Genomic DNA, 21,785 nt, shown 5'->3' with positions numbered 1-21,785 from the left:
AGAGTGACAGCCTGGTGTAGATGAAGTGAGTTGAACAATAGTAGTATACCCTGTACACACGGCGTTCACTAGGTACTGTGTGCAAATTTATAAGAACCGATGTGCTTTCCAGTGCTTACAAATGCTATCACAATTTTTATTTTTTTATTTTTTTAAAAATTTTTATTTATTTATTCATGAGAGACAGAGAGAGAGGCAGAAACACAGGCAGAGGGAGAAGCAGGCTCCACACAAGGAGCTCAATGCGGGACTCGATCCTGGGACCCCAGGATCACGCCCCGAGCCGAAGGTGGACGCTTAACCACTGAGCCACCCAGGTGCCCCTCTATCACAATTTTTATTTTTATTTTTTTATTTTTTAAAAGATTTTATTTATTTATTCATGAGAGACATAGAGGCAGAGACATAGATAGAGGGATAAGCAAGCTTCTCACAGGGATGCTGATGTGGGACTTGATCTCCAGACCCAGGATCATGCCCTGAGCTGAAGGCAGATGCTCAACCTCTATCACAATTTTTAAAATGATATATAAGGAGTACAAGAGTTGTGTTCCTAGAAAGGGCCATCATCTACAGAAGTCAATTAAGAAATGGCAATTAAGAAAGTTTCTCTCTTTTAAAAGATTTTATTTATTTATTTGAGAGCGAACGAGTGAGTGAGAGAGAGCACGCAGAGGGAGGAGCAGAGGAAGAGGGACGAGCAGACTTCCCACTGAACAGGGAGCCCTTTGGGGGCTGGGTGCGGGGCTCAATCCCATGACCCTGAGATTATAACCCGAGCCAAAGTCAGGAGTTGGACGCTTAACCCGCTGAGCCACCCACAGGCCCCCAAAGTTTCTCTTTCATCTTCCTGTCTCCCTCACCTCCCATGACCGGAACACTGTTAATAAAATGATTTGTGTCCTTCTAGACCTTTTTAATGAACTTACCTATTTTATAACATATATAGCTGCATCTATTTTACATTAATCTGTTCTTGGAGCCTGCTGTGTGCCAGGCCTTATATATCTTGGAGATCTTTCTTACAGAATGTACTTCATGCTTTTCAATGGCATCATAGCAAGGAGGCGCCATCATTTATTTAATGATTTCAGTATTGAATATTTCAGTGGTTTGCAATTTTTTGTGACTTCAAGTAATGCCACCACTAACAAGTAATGTTACCCATATATACCTTATTTTTACAGCTTAACTGAGATATATTTCACTTACCATAAAGTTGGCCCATTTAAAGTGTATAAGTCAGTGGGCTTCACTATATCCTCAGGGTTATGTAACCATCACCACTGTCTAACACCTGAACATTTCCATCACCCTAAAAAGAAGCCCCATCCCCATTAGCAGTCACGCCTGGCCCCCTCCTCCAGGCCCTGGCACCCACTGACCCACTGTGGGTTCGCCTGTTCTGAACATTTCACATAAAGGGAATCATATGAGACGTGGCCTTTTGTGTCTGGCCCTCTCGCCTGAGTGTCACGTTTTCAAGGTCCATTCACACAATGGCGTGAGTCAGAGCTTCCCCCTTTCTTAAGGCCGAATAACATTCTATTGTATGGATAGGCCACACTTTGTTTAATCAGCTGATGGACATTTGAGTTGTTTCTGCTTCGGGGCTCCCATGAATCCTGCTGCTACGAACGTTGGTGTATAGTGGTTGGCCATTTGCCTCTTTGGACATGTGTGTTTCTATGGGGTAAATTCTGAGGGAGGAATAAACCAGCCACCTCTCCTAGCGAGCTTTCCATCCCCTGACCATGCAGGTTCAGACATGTCCTAGGCTTTGAGGGATGCTCAGAGACTGACCCTGTTCTTGGGCAGGAGCCACCCCCTCTTCGCCTGCCACCAGTGCTGTGGGGCTTTGCATCCACCCCCCTCGGGCATGCTCAGTACTACAGGAGACATCACCCCTCCTAATCCGTGCCCGAGAAGGGATTGGCAAAGCAACCAGTTTAATGCTGCAAACCCCAGAAACTCGTAGCAAAGAGAAAGCAAATAGGATCCCCTTCTGGGGAATTAAGGAAACCCCACCAGCTCTCTCTCTACCCCAGGAAGGACAGCTCTAAACGTGTCTGCATCAGTCCCCATTTTGCAAGCAATCAGAGAGATGCTTGGCCATAGAAAACGTCCTGTACACGCTCTGAGGTCTCATGGAAGGACGGGAGGGATTCCTGAGAAGGGAAGAGGGGCGATGATAAAATGTAATTTTGCATCAACCGCCGGGCAGCAATAGTAAGTTGGAAGGAGAGCTGCGACACTGGCTCGATGCTGGGAGAGAAAGGAGTGTGAAGCATCGGCCAAAATGACGAACCCCACAAATATGCCCTGGAATGAATATAGCACAGAGCACGAGGCCTTCCCAGAGGCGCCTCCCACGCTTATTTGTTTTTGAAATCACAAATAGCAAAGCGTATCACTGCTCCTGGAGTTTCAGATATTTCAATGGGCAGAGCTCAGCAGATGCTCTTGGCTACCTTAAAATGGAATGAGTTGCAACAACGGCGTTAAGGGACCTTTATTGAGCACTTACTGTGTGGGGAGCAGGCGCTCAGACACCCCCCCCCCCACTCTGTCGGCCTCATTTGCTTTAGCACAGTGACCCACAGAGGCAGACGGAGTCCATCCGACAGACGGAAGCTCTGCAAGCCCTCAGCTCCTGGCTGCAGGTGGCCCGCTAGAAAGCGGAGGGTGCGGGAGTGCGTGCGTCGTAGGGTGCGGGACTGCGTGCGTCGTAGGGTGCGGGACTGCGTCGTATTTAGACGGTGTCAAGGCATTGCTTGTGCTGTGTGTTGGGGGGACGTGCAGGCCCTCGTTGTGCACTGCAGGGGAGGGAGGTGCTGCCCCGTAGGAGTGGAGGAGGGAGCTGCTCCTGCTCGAAGGGCGCTGGGCCCTCGATGCTTCTCTGTCTCCACAAGCGACCCAGCCCTGGGTGCACCCTGCCCACCCCCGGGTGCCGACCTTGGCCGCTTTGGGTGGGGCTGCTCCAACTCCACCTTCTGTCTAGGGGAGTGTTGACCTTGACTGGGGGGCCGCCCAGAGCCCCCCAGGGCCTGGGCAGGCCTGTCTCAGGAAGTCCTCGTGTGGTTGGCCACAGTCACACACAAGTGAGGACACAATGCACACCTTTTCTGTGTTAGAGACGGGGGAATCTGGCAGCTTTCCGCTGGCGTCCTGCATCCCCGCAGGTGCGGAGTAGTGAGAGCTGGTAGAGGCCTCAGCTCCCCAGGGAGGGCCGGTCAGCCACACCACGGACGTCAGCCATCCACGTTTAATTTCTTTCTTTCTTTCTTTTTTTTTTTTTTAAGATTTTTATTTATTTATGAGAAACACACAGAGACAGACAGGCAGGGAGAGGCAGAGACACAGGCTGAGGGAAAAGCAGGCTCCCTGCTGGGAGCCCGATGCAGGACTCGATCCCGGGACTCCAGGATCACATCCTGAGCCAAAGGCAGACGCTCAACCACTGAGCCACCAGGCATCCCATCAGCCTGACTTTTTTCCCTGTATCCCAGTAGTCTTGAATTTCATCTGGATGGACATCTCTCAAATAGTTATCTTTTGAAAAATCCCACTGAAGTAGTCATAAATGCTTCTCAGATGCAGCGCCGGTCAAGATCATGCAGCAGCCAGGCGACATCAGCCCTGAGACTTCTAGAAAGAAGCAAGGAGAACTAGAAGGAGCATCAGACCTCGGAGGACTTGAGGGGTGGCCCCTCGTCCGTCCGGGTCCACATTCGGAACACGATGGGGGGGGGGGTTGAGAGGGGAGGCCGCTCACCGTTACTTGAGTTACGTTTCAGAGGACTCCTCTCTGTGGCTCTTGCCACCTTCCTAGCAGAGCTAGGACATTTTATGCCAGGTTTTTTTTTTTTTCCAAAATTATCTTTTGCTCTGCTAGATGAGCTGACTTAATATGGAGCCAGCAATGGAGGTCCAAAACCAGAAACCCACAAAGCCGGGCATTTGTGCAGGACAGTGCAGCTCCCTGGCCTCCCTGGTCTCATGCCCCCAAGTCCTGCCAGCCACACGCCAGCCGAGAGCTGCTGCTGAGGAAGACGAGGGCCCATCGCAAATCTTTATGCAACAGGAAAGCCAGTTGAAATATCTTCAAGGTTTTATGGCACCTTTTTAAATAAAAAAAAAAAAAATCGTCCCTCCCCACCGTTTCATTAGAATGCTTTTCTAAAATGGAATCGGTTTTGATGTATCTTCTTAGAATTAATTCGGGTTAGTCTAAAAACCTAAAATACCTCCCAGGTTTCTCTTTTTCATATTTATTTTTTTTTTGTTTGTTTTGTTTTATTTATTTTTTTTAATTAGAATAATGAGTTTAATATTTTTTTAAACCGTTTTGCATCGGGGTTGACACTTTCGGGGAGACAGAAATAGAATGTCCCTTTTGTTCTCCTTCGGACGGGACATCAGAGACTGAGATGAGGAGGGAGGTGACAGGTCGGATAAACACTTCCAATCCTGCCTTTTGTTGCTTCGTTTTCACTTCCTCAGAGATCCCCGGGTTCCGCTGACGGGGTCTGGACTAGATTCTCAGTCCTGGGGCCCTCGACGTGCCACTGTCCTGCAGAGACCTAGGGGCCACTGGAGGCGGCGAGTGGTCCCTCCAGCAGGTGAGGGCACACGACTCACCGGCAGGGCCCAGGGTGCTCGCTCGAGGCTGCAGGCCTCTGCTTACAGCAGGATTCCCGGCCGCACTTGTTTATCTTACATTAAATTTCTTGGTCATCTTGCATAGTTCAAGCCTGGCTTAGCAAGAAATACACTTTTGTTTTTCAGTGTGACTCTAGGACTTTTTATTTAAGTTCTCACATTTGTACGTTGACACGGCAGAAAAATGTGGCAAATTAGAGCTGATCTCTAGCAATAGCAGGACATGGAAAGATCAGACCCTGGTGGATTTGGAAAGAGGCGTATCATCATCCTCAAGAAGGCAATGAAAAGAGCCGATTGTGTGTGGGGCGCAGACATGGAAGGGTGGGTCCTGTAAGGCTGTGTGGGGGACCACAGGGTGGGGGGCGAGTTGGGGCTGGCTCAGTCCACCCTAACGATACCACAGGCCCGCAGGCTTCTAAACCACAGAAATGTACTGTTCCCAGTTTGGAGATGAGGTGCCGGCATGACCAGTGAGGGCCCTCCTCTGGGTCGCAGACTTCTCCCTGTGTCCTCACAGGATGGAAGGAGCGCCCTGGGACCTCTGTGACAAGGGCCCTCCTCCCATTCACCAGGACTCCACCCCTGTGACCTACCCCCTCCCCAAGATCCCACCTCCTAACACCTTGGGCACCAGGTGTTCCCACATAGGAATTTGGGGGAAATGCAAACTTTCAGAGCCTTCCTTGCATGGTCAGATGGAGCCCTGAAGCCTGGGGCCCAGGGAGGCCGTCTGTGGGCTCCAGCTCACCCTTCCCAGCCTGGGCTCTGCTGGAGACTCTAATGTGAGATCTGTAGACCTGAGTCATCCTGCACGATGTCCAGTTCTCACTCCATGGCTTCCAGCCTTCTAGGCCTCGCAGCAGCCTGGCAGGGGCCAGCGCTTTACCTCTTGGGGGCTTCAGTAGACTTAGGAGGGCCCTGGGATCATCACATGGGGATCCCATGGCTGAGGGATGGGATTGGGGCTTGGGAGCTCCCAGAGATTTGTGGGTTTGGGATAACCCCTTGGTGACTTGGGGGCACTCCACCTCCCTGAATCTGGGTGGAAGCTCTGCCTTCTGTCCTGGGCTGGTGGACTAATGTCCATGTGCAAGTTCTGGCCAACCCCTCCTCTCTTCTGGAAGATTTCTTCATCCCATCCCATCCACATGACACGACTCCACCAGCAATTACCGCCGCCCCCTTGGGCGTCCATTCCCTCCCACTGGGTCCTGCCCATCCCAGTGCACAGCTGCTGTTACTTCTTCCATTTCAGAAATCCTCTCTCAACGGAACTCCCCCTTCCAGTGGCCATCCCCTTCCTCTCCCTTTCTTGCCAGCAGAGATGTCTCAAGAGCTGTGTGTGCCTGGGGTCCCCAATTCCGCAACTCTTGGTCACTCTTGAAGCCATGTCAGTCTCTGTGGACTTTGCCTACAGGGTTCCCCGGCAACCGCTCTGTCCTGTCACAGCGATCCAGCCAGTGGCCAAGTCTCAGCCCCCAATCCAGTCAACACTCAGGACACCACTTGCTCATACTTCTTTTCAGTCTCATTTGCTGGATTTCCTCCTCTTTAGGATCTTTAAATGGTGAGGAACCAAAGAGCCCAGCTCGAGGCCTCTTCTCTGCTCTCCTTTGATGAGCTCAGCCAGGCTCACCACCTTAAATAGGCCATCGACATGCTGATGGCTCCAGCCCATGTCACCTACGCACTGCTGGCTCCAATCTGCATCCTAGACACTACACCTCTGTACATCTGTATACGAATACTCTAGCCCAGGTCATCTGTACACTGGTGGCTCCAGCCTACCTCCTGCCCCTCGGGTCCTCACGTATGGATCTGCTGACCTTCTCAGCATCCCAACTTGGTGTCTGAGAGCCTCTCACACCTCCATCTTTTTTTTTTTTTTAATTTTATTTATTTATGATAGGCACACAGTGAGAGAGAGAGAGGCAGAGACACAGGCAGAGGGAGAAGCAGGCTCCATGCACCGGGAGCCCGACGAGGGATTCGATCCCGGATCTCCAGGATCGTGCCCTGGGCCAAAGGCAGGCACTAAACTGCTGCGCCACCCAGGGATCCCTCACACCTCCATCTTTCAAACTCAACTTCAGAGTGCTCCCCACTCCTTTCTCTCAAGCTCCACATCCAACTCATTAGCAAACCCTACTAGTGCTGCCTCCGAGTATTTGTCCCTCACGGCGGGCGTCGGAGCCTCCCTTCAGCTGGGGCGTCTAGGCGGAATCAGCAGTGTCCCCCAGACGGTGGAAGCAGGGACTCCCATGCTTTTGGCTGCTGGTGATCTCACCTGCCGGCTAGAGCTATTGTTTCCTCTCCACCACCTGTTAATGCCCAAGAGTCTGGTTTCAAATCCTGCATCTCCCCGGAGCCCAGGTTCAGATTTTAACAGCGTGGCACCTGCCTCCCCTTATTCTCAAGGAGACGCATCCATTCCAACCTGTCTATTCTAAGAACAACTCCTGGGTGCTATCTTAGGAGAACAAGGTTTCTTGGTGTCGGCCGCGTCTATCTCCAAGACCAGGTTTTGTCAGAGGCCAAACCTCGGCTGAGAGTTAAGAGGGTACACGTAACCGGGCCCAAATCTATTAGCACCCGGTGCCTTTACAACCTATGATGCAGCCACGTGCTTCCCATTCTGCCAACGTGTTTTCGGATCCTTGGCCACGCTCCCCACCACTCCCACCCCCAAGAAGACCATCCCCTGAGAACACAGCCCTCCGCCTGTAAGATGGGGTGCTGTCCTCTTCCCCTCCAAGTTCCAAAGCCCAAACTGCTCTGGACAGAGCCAAGGCTGGGTTGGCTCTGAGGTTAGCTTGGTTTTTGTTTTTTTTGTTTTTTCCCCTCTATGGGTCAAGATTGGCCAACGCTAGGGACGTCTCTGTCACCTCTTTCTGGGGCTGTGTGTCCCTGTGCTTCCCAGGCCTGGCTTCCTCTTCTTCCTCCTCCTGCTGCGTGAGGCAGGAAGAGCACAGGCACAGGGACGCCAGATGCTGTAGGTTCCTTCCGCAGAGTCCCAGGAGGCATTTCTAATGCTGAGTCAACGACTTGGTTTGCAACCTATTTATCTGTACATGACATTTTCAAAAGTCTTTTAAACTAGGTATCCACTCCTCTCTTTTTACATCTTTTTCAAATAGCTCAAGCCCCAGTTTGTTTCAGTTTGTATAATCACTGCCCAGAAAACCCGTGTGCAGCTATGAATATCCCACATTGTTTGCCCGATGATAAATAAATTCTTTCCTCTTGGAGAAAAAGGCACTTTCTCCTCCCAGCCCGAGGAAGGACTGTCGAAGTCCCTGCCATGATGCTGACTGCGGGGAGAGTTGGTCCTTCTCGGGTTTTGTTATTTCAGAACAAATATGGTAAACTGTTTCCCCCTCGGTTACTATAGAGAAGAGATTATTTGCCTTTCTCTTAGGGCTTCTGAAAATAATAGATTACATATTTGGGAGGGTTTTTTTTTAGATCTGGTTAATGTGAGATAGAGGGGATTGCTCCGGGGATGACATTGTTTGGTTTGGGAAGTATTCTTGCTGTTGCCCAGCAACAGGCTCTTAGAGACGGGAGTGGACTGCGTTGTCCCTGGCAACCGTTGTTACTCAGCAAACAATGAGGGCCGGCAAAGAGCGCCAGGACTGCGGACTCCAGGTTTTAATTGAACATCTGCATATATTTTTCTCTGATGAAATTATGTTCGAGTCTGATTCGCCAAGGCAGGTAGACCCGGGTCCACCTGGGGTCCACTTGGAGGAAAACACGCTGTCGTTCTGACGTCTCATCCCGTAGAAAGCAAGAGGGACTGATGGAAGGAGAAAAACAAGAAAACCCTCAAAAAACAACAACAAAAAAACTTTTAGCCATCTGACTATGTCGTCGACTGCTCAACTGGAGACTTATTTCAGCCTCAAGTGGAATTTCTGTTTTGATCTAACTCCTCGTGTTTGCAAAATCATTACCTGGCCACCCTGCTTCTCCAGCGCTTTCCAGCCTGATGTTTCCATTGCGGCCGCTGGAGCGTTTCAGAAAAGCCAGGACTTGAACCCAGCGGGCCACACATGACACTATTCACACAGAAGCCTGGCTGGTGATGGAAACTGCACCCAGAGCCTTCTGGTTCTTTGCCATTCTCTGCTACTCCTGTTAAGAAGTCGGGTACTCAGGTGACCCTCCGGGGGACGAGCAGAGCAGGCTTCCTGGGGCAGCAGGTGTGTTCCCACTGGCAGCAGCGGAGCCCTTCACCCCGTGGATGGGCACCTCGCAGCCCCCGGGTGGATTTTGCTCAAAACAGGGTCACTCCCCACCTCCTCCTCAGCGAGCCAGAGATAGCGACTGTTTACCAGGGCTCGTTGCTTGGGTAAACACTGCCCCTGAACTTCATTCAAAGCTGGTGACACATTTCTTTCCCAGTTCTCTGCACCGCCCTTCCCGCCCCGCCCACCAGCAAGGGCTATAAATTGGGAAATGTTAGTCAGTGCAGGTTTTTGGTGGGGGACTTGATCCTGCCTTGTTCGTCTCGAATGCAATCTGTGTGACTAAGGCAGCAGCAACCGCAGAAGTGCCGCCTGTATCAGAGCACAGCGCCCGTGGTCAGTCAGACAGCTCCGTGGTGAGATTCGCTTTAGTTGTACCGATTGGTGGTTTTTTTATTTTTATTTTTATTTTTATTTTTTTTAAGGGCAGTTCACTCTGTAGCCGAGTGCCCCGAGCAAATGTCCGCTGCGCTTTGGTGCCAGCTCTCCAGCTAACGCCAAAACTTATGATGGGATGTCACTGGTGTTCTAGAACAAACAAAAGCAAGTCATAGATTTATATATATATATATGGCCAGCTCGTTAGTCACCCGCCCTATCAGATGCAATAATTAAGCTCCAGTTACGTCAAGTGTTAGTGGAATCAAAATGAGTAAGTTCTGACTTATACAAAGATTCCCCAGAAGATTAATGGGAATACAGGATTCCTCCTGTAACCTGTAGCAGCAGGATAGCTGGAGTTCAGTTTGCACTGAGAAAGATCGGCCCTTCCAAAGAAAACGCTACTCCGCATTCCAGAAAAATAGTTTATACCCAGTCCCAGTTTAGGCAAGTCATTTTGCAGGAACTGTAACCTCATTTAAAAATGTTCTTTTAAGTGGATCACTTCAAAAATTTCCCCTTGGAGATACCTCCCCCACATCAGGCCTTGCAGCTTGGGTCCCTTAACATCTTAGAGATTAGAGACCCAAAGCGCTTAACATCTTTGGGTCCCTTCGCCCCGCCGGGCTGGCTGGATCTGTAAGGGCCCCTCCAGTGCTGCCGTGTTAGGTGAGGTTCCTGCTTTTCAGCTCGGTCGTTTCTCTGCTTTTGCAACTCTGTGAAGTTAGGGGTGACCGGAGAGGAGTAGGGGGGTCAGTTGGAAAGGCCCCGGGTGTGATGTTGACAGCAGGAGAAAAGCCAGCCGCTTGGCCTGAGCCAGTCACGGAGGTGCTGCCCGTCGCTGGTGCTTATTGGCCATTTCTGGGAGCCGGAAGTGTCCTTGTCACCAGGCAGCACCGTCCAGGGCGGGGTGGGGCCAGCAGGCTCCAGCCGATGCCCTGGAGGAGGGAGCTTCTGGCCACCTTGGTCCCCTGGTCCCCTGGTCCCCGCCTTGCTCCTTCTCCCTCAGGCTGTAGGGGGCGCTCTGCAGGCTTGGTTTTCTTGAGACCGGCTGGTCCAGGAGCCAATCGTGCACAACTGGGAGGCAGGAAGCAGAACTGAGGGCAGCGAGCGGAGAACGGATGGCTTGGTTAGTCTAGAAATACCAGGCTTAGCAAGACCGTGGTGTTAGATGAGTGGTTCCCAAAGGGGGTGACTCTGACCCTCAGGGAACACTGGTGGTGTCATTTTGGGTTGTCTTGACTGACAGTGGGTGCTGCAGTCATGGAGTGGGTGGGGGGCAGGGATGCCTCTCCACCCCCCGCAGTGCCCTGGACAGCCCCCCTGAGAACATTCTGGCCCCAAACGTCTGGAGCCGGGGAGGGGGAGAATGGTGGCTCGGAGCAGGGCTTCTCAAACTCTGTGTGCATTATAGTTCATGAGCAGTTCCAGAAAAGGCAAAGCAGTGCCTCTCACCCATTGACCTTGTCCCCTTGGGGACATTTGTTTTTCACAACTGGGAGTGCTCCTGGTATCAAGTAGGGGGAAGCCAAGATGCTGCTGAGCGCCTCCCCCCACCACAGGGCCATGGAAAGCCCCCCCACAGCCAAAAATGATGCAGCTCCAGTGACCACAGTGCTGAGGCCGGGGAGCCTGCACTAGATGATGGGTGACTTGATGGCAGGTTTTAATCGCTGGGCACAGTGTGACTTGGGGCCACTCTGAAGCTGCTTGCGGCGGCTCCCCACCCCCAGAACCCTTCTGCTGTAGCTGTCATGGGGGTAGGGGAGACTCTGAGGTCCTCACCACTCTCCACACTAGCTTCAGCCCTGCTCTCCAGGGTCACATCTGTCCCAGCCTGGCAGGCGCCGTCAGCCCTGTCCTCACCATCACTGTGGTGCCCGCGGGGACACCAGCCCCAGCCTCCGGTGGCCCTCCATGCCAGAATGGCCACCACCCACCTCACCACTGCCACTTGGGACCCCTGTAGCCACGCTGGCTGCCCTCGATTCTGCAGAGATGTGTATTTGGTAGAGGCAGCACAGCGTGGTGGCCCACACAGCCCATGGTCCCGCAGGCCTGGGCTCAGAGCCCCACACACTGCAAGCCATTTGGATTGAACTGGGGATGCCTGAGGGGTCGGGTGACCATCCCGCCTAAGCACTGTGACCGAAGTGAGAGGAAGCCTGGCTTTCTCCATGGAGGGCCAGCAGAAGTGTATGCAAAGTGGAGGCAGGATGGGGAGGGCTGGAGGACCGAGCATGCCCGAGCGGATGGGGAGTGGGGCCGAGGAGCTCGTGAGGTTGGAAGAGAGAGTGTGCCCAGCTGGGCAGGGGAGCACCCCAGGGTGCTCCCTACTGAGATCCACTCTGCTTTCTAGGCGCTCATGGGGAAAGATGGAGGGAGGTGGTCGTCAGGGCCGTTATCAAGTCCCTTCTGGTTACCAAGGGCCATGGAGCCACTTCTCCACTTGAACCTGATAGGAAGGGCCCCACGTACGTGTGCAGCCCGGACCCGTCTGATTCTTGCACTTGGACCGTTTCAGTTAGTTCACAGCTCCAGTCACAGAAGCTCAATTATGCAGAGACTTGCTCCCGATAGTATGGAGTCCTCTCTGCTTGGGGTGGAGGGGCCACTTCCCTGGGAAGGAGACGACGGGGCCGTCTGTGCTACACATGGTGGGGACACTCGGGAGTCTTACACGTTGGGGCCTCCTTGCCTTAAAGGAAGAAGACCCAGTTCAAATCCAGCTCTGCCGCTTCAGGCTGTGTGGCCTCAGGTTCCCGCTTGACCTCTCTGAGCCTCAAACTGTCTGTCGTTGTTTCTAAAATGAGGGTGGCCAGCTCAGTCGGCAGGGCGTTCGCCTCTTGAGTTGTGAGTTCGAGCCCCACATTGCGGGGAGAGATGACTCAGAGATGACTTAAATAAACAAAATTTTCAAAAGAAAAGCAAAACGAGGATGATTCCTGAAGCGTTACGTAAGATCACACGCATTTACTATTTTGCCCAGAGTCTGGGGTACAATTAACGCTGCCCTGCATTGCTGGCTTGTGCCACTGCAGATGTCCAGGGGGGCCCTCGCTCCCCTCACTCCTTCCCACTAGGTTACATTTTATTTATCAGGCACCCGCTGGGGTCCAGGCTCGGGGCAGGCACCCCCACCCCATCATTGAGCTTCATCTTCCCCACCCCTTCGTCAGATAAGGAAACTGAGGCCACCACAGCGAGTGACAGCACTAAGATCTGAACTCGGTAGTCTGAGGTCACAGTCTGTGCCCATACGGTGTGCAGAACCGCCTTCGTATTTGTTCCAAACTTGTAGCCTTAGCCTTACGTATGTGATGAAGCCTGCTGGGTCTTTTCCGTGATGGAGCCAAGACGCAACAGCAGGCTGGGAAGTAGGGAGAGAGCCAGGTGACTGTTCCTGGGGTGCGGTCCACAGAGCAGGGCCCTCAGGCTAGCTCTGAGCAGACAGTCTTCATGTCAGAAGGTCTGGGTCATCCAGACCAGGCTGAGCTGCCTCATGAGCGTGAAGGGCACGCCTGGAACCATCTGGTGACGATACTCAACCTTCCCAAGGGACCACAGGCCCTTGACACCAGAAGGTCCCAGATGCCCGGTAGTCCTTGATGTAGAACATGCAGCGCTGCTCTGGAGGCAGACCCAGAACTTCCAGGACAAGAGGAGTAGGCAGGGGTTCCATTAGGTCCCTGGGAGGTGGTCCCCGGTGGAGCCATCAGGGCTGGGTCACCGGTTAGACATGGCCTTGAGGCCTAGGGAGATGCCCCATGACTCGAACTAGTCCAGTGGTTAGGAAACACTGAAGAAGCAGCAGGTTTGGGGGAGAGAGGTTCCCTTTGGGATTTGTTAGAGACCAAGTCTGGTGGCATTTAAGTGATTACTGAGAAGTGGTGGAATCGGGTTGCCTGCCAAAAGCATATTTGCTGGGTGAAAATGTCAGTGAAGGCTGGGTGAGTTGTTTTTTAAGATTTTATTTATTCATGAGAGACACAGAAAGAGAGGCAGAGACACAGGCAGAGGGAGAAGCAGGCTCCCTGCGGGGATCCTGATGCGGGATCCTGGTCCGCGATCATGCCCTGGGCCAAAGGCAGGCGCTCGATCACTGAGCCACCCAGGGATGCGTGAGTTTTTAAATTCACGTCCCCCCCCCCCCCCCCGAATTAAGTGGCAACTAAAATCAGACCACCAGACCACATGTGAGCGGAGGTAACCATAACCTTAGTTCGGACAATTTTTATATTAATAGTCAAATCCTGTCTCTTTAAGAGGAAAGTAAGTGGGTGCTGCCCCATTGCCACAGGGCAAAGACCGCTGTCCTTGGAGATCCGAGTAGCCTGTGCCGCACGAGGAGGACAGGCTTCAGGGTCCCCACCCCCTGTGGCCCCCCTGGAGCCCTGCAGATGGCCAACTTGCAGGGCTTGGGCCTGCTCCTCTGCTGGACAGCGAGCGAATGTTTGGCCCCTGAGCAGAAAACAGGAACAGAAGCCCAGTTCTTACCAACAGAAAAAGGAATTTGAATTCTGTCGATACTTTATTCCAGAGTAGCTCAGAGCCAGCTCTGATCCTTCAAAGTTCGTTGCTGCAAAAGAAAAAAAAAGAAAAAGAAAACTGAGGGCATAACAGGGCACCCAGACGGTTTAGGCAAAGGGGGAGTCATGGGCCACCCTTGCTGGAAGTTGAGGCTCAGCTCCTAGAAACAGTGGGAAGGGATCACCTTTTCTTCCTGTTCCTTACCTGGAACATCCCTTTTTCTCAAGGCCAGCTCCTTTCTCAGACACTGCCCTTGGCTTAGAGGGTGGCTCTCCATCGGGGCGATCCTGTCCCCCAGGGCACATTCGCCAGGTCTGGAGACTCCGGGCAGAGGGAGGTTCCTGGTGTGCAGTGGGTGGGGGCCAGGGATGCTGATCAGCACCCCACAGCGCCCAGGATGCACCCCCCCACCCAGAGAACAGCCTGGCCCGATGTTAGCAGGGCCCGGGGCTGGGAGCCCCGCTTGTGGCCGCTGGTGGGTGCCTTGGCAGTGATCCGGGAGCAAGAGAGGATGTGGTTTGTACCATCGCGGAGCGTTAATGAATGCACTTGTCAGCAAGGAGGAGACGGACTTTAAGTTCTCCAAACCTGCGAGGGTCAGGGTCGAGGGTCGGGTCGTCTGGGTGCCTGGAGCTGAGCTGGGCTGTCGTGGGGGCCCAGCCCTTGCCCCAGGCCCCAGGCCCCAGGCCCACGGGTGTCATGCGGACAGAACCTAAAGCTCACATCGCTGGCTCCTTAGACCTTGCACTCAAACGGATGGGATCCAAGAGAAGCGAGTGGACACGATCTCCCTTGTCACCATCATGCCACTCCGAGTGTCAACACAAGCGTCGGGGCAGAAGCCGGGGTCTGAAACAACCCGTACCCTTTGAGAGCCTTCTGGACTTGTCGCTTCTTGTTCACGGGGTGTGTGTGGGGGGGGACGATGACACACGGACAGGAATTGCTTTCTCGGGGGCCAAGGGAGCCTGGTGCCATCCAGCTGCCACCACGTGAGCTTGAGGTGTCTCCCCCAAAAGGAAAAGGCAAAGGCTCAGGGTCTCCCCGAAGGGGAAGTTAACTGACCAATCAGAAGGAGGGAAACGGAAAACTGCTGCTCTTGCTCATTGCTCGGCTGGACGACAAGATGTTTTCTAAATCCCGCGGGGCCTACGTAAGGCAGGTGACCCCTCCGCCAGGCCCAGGGCGGAACAGGAATAGAAAGGAGATTGCTTCAGGTCGCGGTGAGTCAGCGCGGGCCAGGAGCAGGGCCCAGAAGTGCCCTCAGCTTTTTCTGCGTTTCCTTTCCTGTCATTACTGGTTGCTAGGCAACCGGAGTATTTTCCTGTAAACAGAAGCCTCTTCCCTTTGTGCCCGGGGGCAGATCCATTCATCGGGCCAGGCCCGCGCAATCCAGGCTGCTGTGCCCTGGTCCCCGCTGGTCCCCGTTGCCCCTCACTGACGCTCACACAGGCTCCCCCTGCTGAGTGTCCCCGGCAGCGTCCCCAGGTCGGATGTGCCTTTTCCGAGGTCTGGAGAGGCCACTTCGTTCCTCAAGCGTGTCTTCCTCTGGGACCAGATGGCCAATGAAACCAGCTCGGCTTACAGACAACACACTGGGTGCGTTTCTGAGCCGCAGGGAGCGTGGGGCCAACCTCACAAGCTGGGCAGTGGCTGGTATCCGAGAATGAATGCTCAGGCCCAGGCCTTGGGCAGAAAAACAGGAGAGAGGACAAATGAAGCTGATAGAGCAGGCAGGGATGACAGCCACTGAAAGATTTCCAGTTCCTGTCGCAAGTTCAAGTTGAGAGCAGAAGCGCAGACCCGCACTCGTACCTGCGAGGGTGTGTCCCCGGGTCTCCAGTGACTGTCATCCCTGAGGAGCCTGACCAGCTGCGCAGAGAAGAGGAAAAGCAGAATTTAGGGATTCCCAAACTTCACGCTGAATGTGACTGCATGGTGCCCTGTCGGTGGGGCCAGCCCTCTGGCCTCTCTGCTGCTGCCCCTGTGCTGCGGGTGCGGGGGTCCCTCGGATCCAGCCTCACACCTTCTGGAAGGACTACCTGACCTACTGCTCTCATCTCCAAGGGCTGCTAACATGGCAAACCAGAGCATGTGGAGAAAGGCAGTGATGAAATATGCGTGCACTTCTTCTTTTGGGCTGAAAACTGATTGCCCGGTGGTTTTTCATTTAATTTTTTTTTTTTTATGATAGTCACACAGAGAGAAAGAGAGAGGCAGAGACATAGGCAGAGGGAGAAGCAGGCTCCGTGTACCAGGAGCCCGACGTGGGATTCGATCCCGGGTCTCCAGGATCACGCCCTGGGCCAAAGGCAGGCACTAAACCGCTGCGCCACCCAGGGATCCCCTCATTTAATTTTTTAATGTGGAAAATTCGCACATCTACAAAATCAACACACAGTATAATGAACCGGGTGCAGCTATCACCATACTGTATACTTATCATCACTCTGCCGTTCTGGTGCCATTTATACCCACAACCCCCGTCCTCCACTCCGTTATTATATGTTTACAGGGTTTTTCAGGTTAAAATTTACATACTATAAATGCAAAAATCTTGACTGTCTAATATTGACAAATGGGTGTTCTGTGTGATGCACACCCTGTTCTCATGGTGAATGTGTCCATCCGCCTCCCTGGAAAGTTGCCTGCTGCCTACACTGATATTATTTTTCTTTAATTTTAATTTATATATATTTTTAAAGATTTTATTTATTTATTCATGAGAGACACACAGAAAGGGGCAGGGACACAGGCAGAAGGAGAAGTAGGCTCCCTGCGGGGGGCCTGATGGGGGACTCGATCCCGGGACTCCGGGATCACGTGCTGAGCCAAAGGCAGATGCTCAACTACTGAGTCACCCAGGCATCCCCTGATTTGTGTTCTTGAAGTCTTTTAATGAACAGAAGTTCTTAGCTTTCACAAATTAATCAAGTTCTTCTTGTCATACTTATTACTTTCTGTATTCTAAGAAACTTGCCTATGTTTGCCCTATGTTTTCTCTTAGAAGTTTTATAGTTTTAGTTTCTATGCATGAGTCTATAATCAAATTTAAAGTCATTTTGGTAAAAAAAATAAAAAAAAATAATAAAGTCATTTTGGTGTGTGATATAGGATAGGAATAAAAGTTCATTTGTGTGCAGGCTGGGCGGTCTGGCTGTGGCCACCGGGAGTCGTGCCTGGGCCCCCGAGAGCAGCCGCAGGGCTGACGGATGTGCACCCGACGGGGGATTGTGGGGATTAGAAATGGCATGAGCAGGGCCTAACATGGAGCCGATATGCAGTGTTGGAGAAAAAAATTACTCATATGCTTGTTAAAGACTCACTGGCTCTCATTCCCTCTCTAATGCACCTGTGAGAGCCTCAGTGAAGACTTAGTCCTCCCCAGAGACAAGTCCATCCCGGAAACACTTCACCTAAAAGGACTTGCCAAGCCGGAGAATGCTTGTCGAGCTGGGACGCCACTGTCGAAGGTCGAGGACTCCCCATTCTCAGACCAGATGCGGCCCCTCGAGGGGAACTCTCTAGCCCCGAGACTGCACACCAGCTTTTCAGGCAGTTTCGTTACCAGGTGCTGGAGACAACTCTGGAAGCTCTGATTCCAGTGGCTGCAGCCAGAGGTTCCCATGAAGGAGCAGATCCATGAGATCCTCATGTTGGGGCAGTTCCTGTCTATCCTGCCCCGGCAGATCCAGATGTGGGTGTGGAAACAGCATCCAGGCAGCGGAGAGGAGGCAGTGACCCTCGTGGCGAGCTTGAAGGGAGACCCCCAGAGGCTGTGACAGTGGATCAGCAGCATCTAGGCTCCAGGACAGGAAATCTTATCAGAGAAGATGGAATCTCCAAGTCACCAAGTAGGGGGAGTGAAGCACCATCCGGAAGTGATGCCTCCAGAGCTGGGACTTCAGGATGCGTCCTGAGGCCTCTGGAGCCACCGGGCCCTACAGTGAAAGAGGAGGGTGACATGGAACAAAAATTAGTGATGGCTGCTGCCCCGCCTCCCGCCCTACAGGAGGAAAGGCTCACCAGACACCAGGACTTCCGAGCCTCCTTTCTCCAAGCAGGGGCAGCGGAGGCACCTGGATTCCACTCAGAAGGAGCAGAACTGGGATCTCATGCTGGAGACCTACAGGAAAACAGTCTCAGGAGGCATTTCCAATTCCAAGTCTGATCTAACTAATTCAGCAGAGTATGGGAAAGAGTTGGCAGGACTACACCTTTATGTTAGAAGATCCCAAGACCCACCGGCATAGGAGACAGGCAAGAGAATGACAAGGAGAAAGTGAATTTGGAAATTTGTAGGGGACAGGAAGCTTCTGATGTCTCCTGTCAAGTGTCAGGAGAGGCACCTTCGCAGGCTTCCTTGGGTGGCCGCCTCAGTGAGGATGAACCAAGATACTTTGGAGAAGGGGACAGTCTCCCTGAGGCTCCAGAAAACCTTCAGGGTAAGTGGCCAGCGGGCCAGCTCTCCCCCCAAGGAAGGAATTCTGGGAACCAGCATTTGGCCAATCCCCATCCAGAAGAACTGTCCCTATTGTGGCCAGAGGAGAAGAGAGAGACCTCTCCGAAACGGCTGCCGAGGGCCCCCATGGTCCAGAAACTCCCCACTTACAGGGAGTGTGGGAAAGCGTTTTACAGGAATTCCCAGCTTGTTTTTCACCAAACAACTCACACTGGAGAGACGGAGAGACGTACTTTCAGTGCCCCACCTGCAAAAAAGCCTTTCTGCAGAGTTCAGACTTTGTGAAGCATCAGAGGATCCGCTCGGGAGAGAAACCTTGTAAATGTGATTACTGTGGGAAAGGCTTTAGCGACTTCTCAGGCTTGCGTCACCATGAGAAGATCCACACGGGAAAGAAACCCTATAAATGTCCCACCTTGAGAAGAGGGTTTTGTGTGTGTGTGTGTGTGTTTTAAGATTTTATTTATTCATGAGAGACAGAGAGAGAGGCAGAGACACAGGAAGAAGGAGAAGCAGGCTCCTCACGGGGAGCCTGATGTGGGACTCGATCCCAGGATCACACCCTGAGCTGAAAGCAGATGCTCAATTGCTGAGCTACCCAGGTGTCCCCGTGAGAAGAGTTTTATTCAAAGATCAAATTTTAATCGGCATCAGAGAGTTCACACAGGAGAGAAAACATAAGTGTTCCTGCTGCAGGAAGAGTTTCAGCTGGAACTCGGGCCTTGATAAACACCAAAGATCCCATTTAGGAACGAAGCCCTTCCCATAGTCAGGCTCCCATAGCTCAGTTCTGCTTCTGGGCCCTTTAAAAATACTTTGTACCATCTGGAGAAATTGCATCTCTTAAAGACCAGCCCTGTTCTCTCTCTCTCTCTCTCTCTCTCTCTCTCTTTCATGGATTAGAGAGGAGAGTTACCTGAACACGGCGTCGGACTGGGAGGACATGTTGGCCTCTGGGTTGGATTTTGTGTTGGTTTAATTTTTCTGCATCAGGAGAAAGAATAGTCTTCATCTTCCAGCTCGTCTCTTGTTTCGGATCCCTTGCGGAAAAAACCTATCACTTGGAGATCCTGTTTTACAGGTGCTGTCTGGGGAGAGTTGAACTGGATCAGCTGCAGTTGCTGCTCATGGGGGGGACCTCAGGTCAGGGCTTCAGGATGGGGGTTCTGATACAGAAAGGGCAGCGGAGAGGGCCAGTGAGGTGGCACATGCTCTTTGTCAGACAGGTGCAAAATTAACTTCAAGTGTCTCTTGTTTTAACTTCTTAAAGTAAAAAAAAAAAAAAAAAATCGTTTGTTTCTTCCCATATGGGTATATCATTTGCTTAAACAACTTCCCTGGGAATCCCTGGGTAGCTCAGCAGTTTGGCGCCTGCCTTTGGCCCAGGGCGTGATCCTGAGGTCCTGGGATCAAATTCCACATCGGGCTCCCTGCATGGAGCCTGCTTCTCCTTCTGCCTGTGTCTCTGTGTGTCTCTCATGAATAAATAAATAAAATCTTAAAAAAAAAAAAAACTTTCTCTGTTGAATTGTTTTGACACCTTTGTCAAAAATCATTTCAGGAGGAATGGAGTTGAAACTTCGTTAGGAAAAAAAAAGTTGAAAATTAGTTATTATTAGTTTTATTAGTTATTCATTATTAATTACTAGTTTTATTAATTAGTTTTATATTGCTGGATTTGATTTGTTAATCTGTATCATTTTTGCATATGTGATCATGAGAAATATTGATCCTAATACCAATGTCTTCATCAAGTTTTGCTTAGGGTTTTGATGACCTTCTAAAATGAGTGTATTTTCCAATGGAATTTGTGTATTAATTCCTTTTTCAGTGTTTTATTTCAGTTTCATTTCAGTTTTACCAGTGAGAGTTTCTGTGTCTGAAGTTTTCTTTGTAAAGAGGCTTTCAATAACATGCAGTTTGTTAGATATGACATTCACATTTTCTATTTCCTCTTGTGTCAGTTTTGGTATGTTGTGTTTTTCCAAAAAACAAAACAAAAAAAAATCATTTGATATAAGTTGGTGAGTTTATTGGCTAAGGTTGTTCATGATACTTCTTTTTTTTTAAGATTATTTATTTATTTATTCATAGAGACACAGAGAGAGAGAGGCAGAGACATAGGCAGAGGGAGAAGTAGGCTCCATGCAGAGAGCCTGATGTGGGACTTGATCCAGGGTCTCCAGGATCACGCCCTAGGCTGCAGGTGGCGCTAAACCGCTGCGCCACTGGGGCTGCCCATGATACTTCTTTATGATTGTGGTTTCTATAAGATTTTTAGTGGTATATCTCATTTCATTCTTTTATATTGGCAATTTGGGGTTTGTCTTCGTTTCTCTTATCAGTCTTTTTTTTCTTATCAGTCTTTTATGGGAAGTTGTCAGTCTTTTTTTCTAAGACTTTGTCTTTTTTAGAGCAGTTTTAGGTTCACAGCAAAATTGAAGAGAAGTTGCAGAGGTTTTCCATGTACTCTCTGCCCTCACTCATGCCTAGTCTCCCCCTTTATCAACGTTCCCCACCAGAGTGGTGTATTTGTAGATGAAACCTGCACTGACATAAACATATTATTATCACCCAAAGTCCATAGTTGACATCAGAGGTCACTCCTGATGATGTACATTCTGTGGGTTTGGACAGATGTATAATGACAGGTATCCACCATTACAGGATCACATCAAGTAGTTTCTCTGCCTTAAAAATCCTCTCTGCCCACCGATTCATCCCTCTTTCCCCTTAAACCTCTGGCAACCACTGATCTTTCTACCATCTCCATAATTCTTCCTTTTCCAGAATTGTTGGAATCATCCAGCACATATGGATTTACTTTTACTTAATAGTATGAATTTATAGGGGTACCTGGGGGACTCAGTTGGTGAAGCATCTGCCTTCAGCTCAGGTCATGATCCTGGGGTCCTGGGATCAAGCCCCATGTGGGGCTCCCTGCTTGTTGAGGAGTCTGCTTCTACCCTTCCTCTCCCTCTGTGATCTCTCTCGCTCTTGCTTTCTCTCAAATAAAGAAATAAAATCTTTTTTAAAAATAGTGTGAATTTATGTTTCCTCCATGTCTTTTCATGGCTTTATAGCTCATATCTTTTTCGAAGAAATTTCAGGGGCACCTGAGTGGCTCAGTTGGTAAAGCATCTGTCTTTGGCTCAGGTTGTGATCCTGGAGCCCTGAGATCCAAGCCCCAAGTTGGGCTTCCTGCTCCGTGGGGAGAATCTACTTCTCCCTCTGCTCCTCCCTTGACTCATGCTCTCTCTCAAATAAATAAATAAAATCTTAAAAAAAAGAAGGAGGAGGAGGAGGAGGAGGAGGAGGAGGAGGAGGAGGAGGAGGAAAGAAGTTTCAGTTTGGGGGAAATTTTGGTTCTATTCATTTTCTCCATGGTTTGTGGAGTTTTTACTTCATTATGTTTTTCTTTATTATTTCCTTTTTTCTGCTTAAGTTTAGTTTGCTAATCTTTTTATAGCTTCCTAAGCTTTAAAATCTTTCTAATC

The 21,785-nt window shown here is 51.1% G+C and overlaps 1 protein-coding gene and 1 pseudogene across 7 annotated transcripts in view; both read left to right on the top strand.

Moving 5' to 3' along the window:
- Positions 1–21,785, top strand: part of RFX2 (regulatory factor X2) — a 97,286-nt gene that overhangs the window by 26,871 nt on the left and 48,630 nt on the right. Inside the window, exon 1 of one of the 7 annotated variants that reach the window (XM_041761559.1) lies at positions 9,158–9,271. The exons of the other annotated variants lie outside the window; for them this stretch is intronic. The gene's annotated coding sequence lies outside the window, so the exon portion shown is untranslated. Of the gene's footprint in view, positions 1–9,157; positions 9,272–21,785 lie in introns of those variants that run through there. 7 annotated transcript variants of the gene reach the window in all.
- Positions 14,953–19,188, top strand: LOC121494666 (annotated as a pseudogene).

This window comes from Vulpes lagopus, chromosome 7, assembly GCF_018345385.1.
Source record: "Vulpes lagopus strain Blue_001 chromosome 7, ASM1834538v1, whole genome shotgun sequence".
Classification (NCBI taxonomy): domain Eukaryota; kingdom Metazoa; phylum Chordata; class Mammalia; order Carnivora; family Canidae; genus Vulpes; species Vulpes lagopus.
This window is presented reverse-complemented; position numbering and strand designations above follow the sequence as displayed.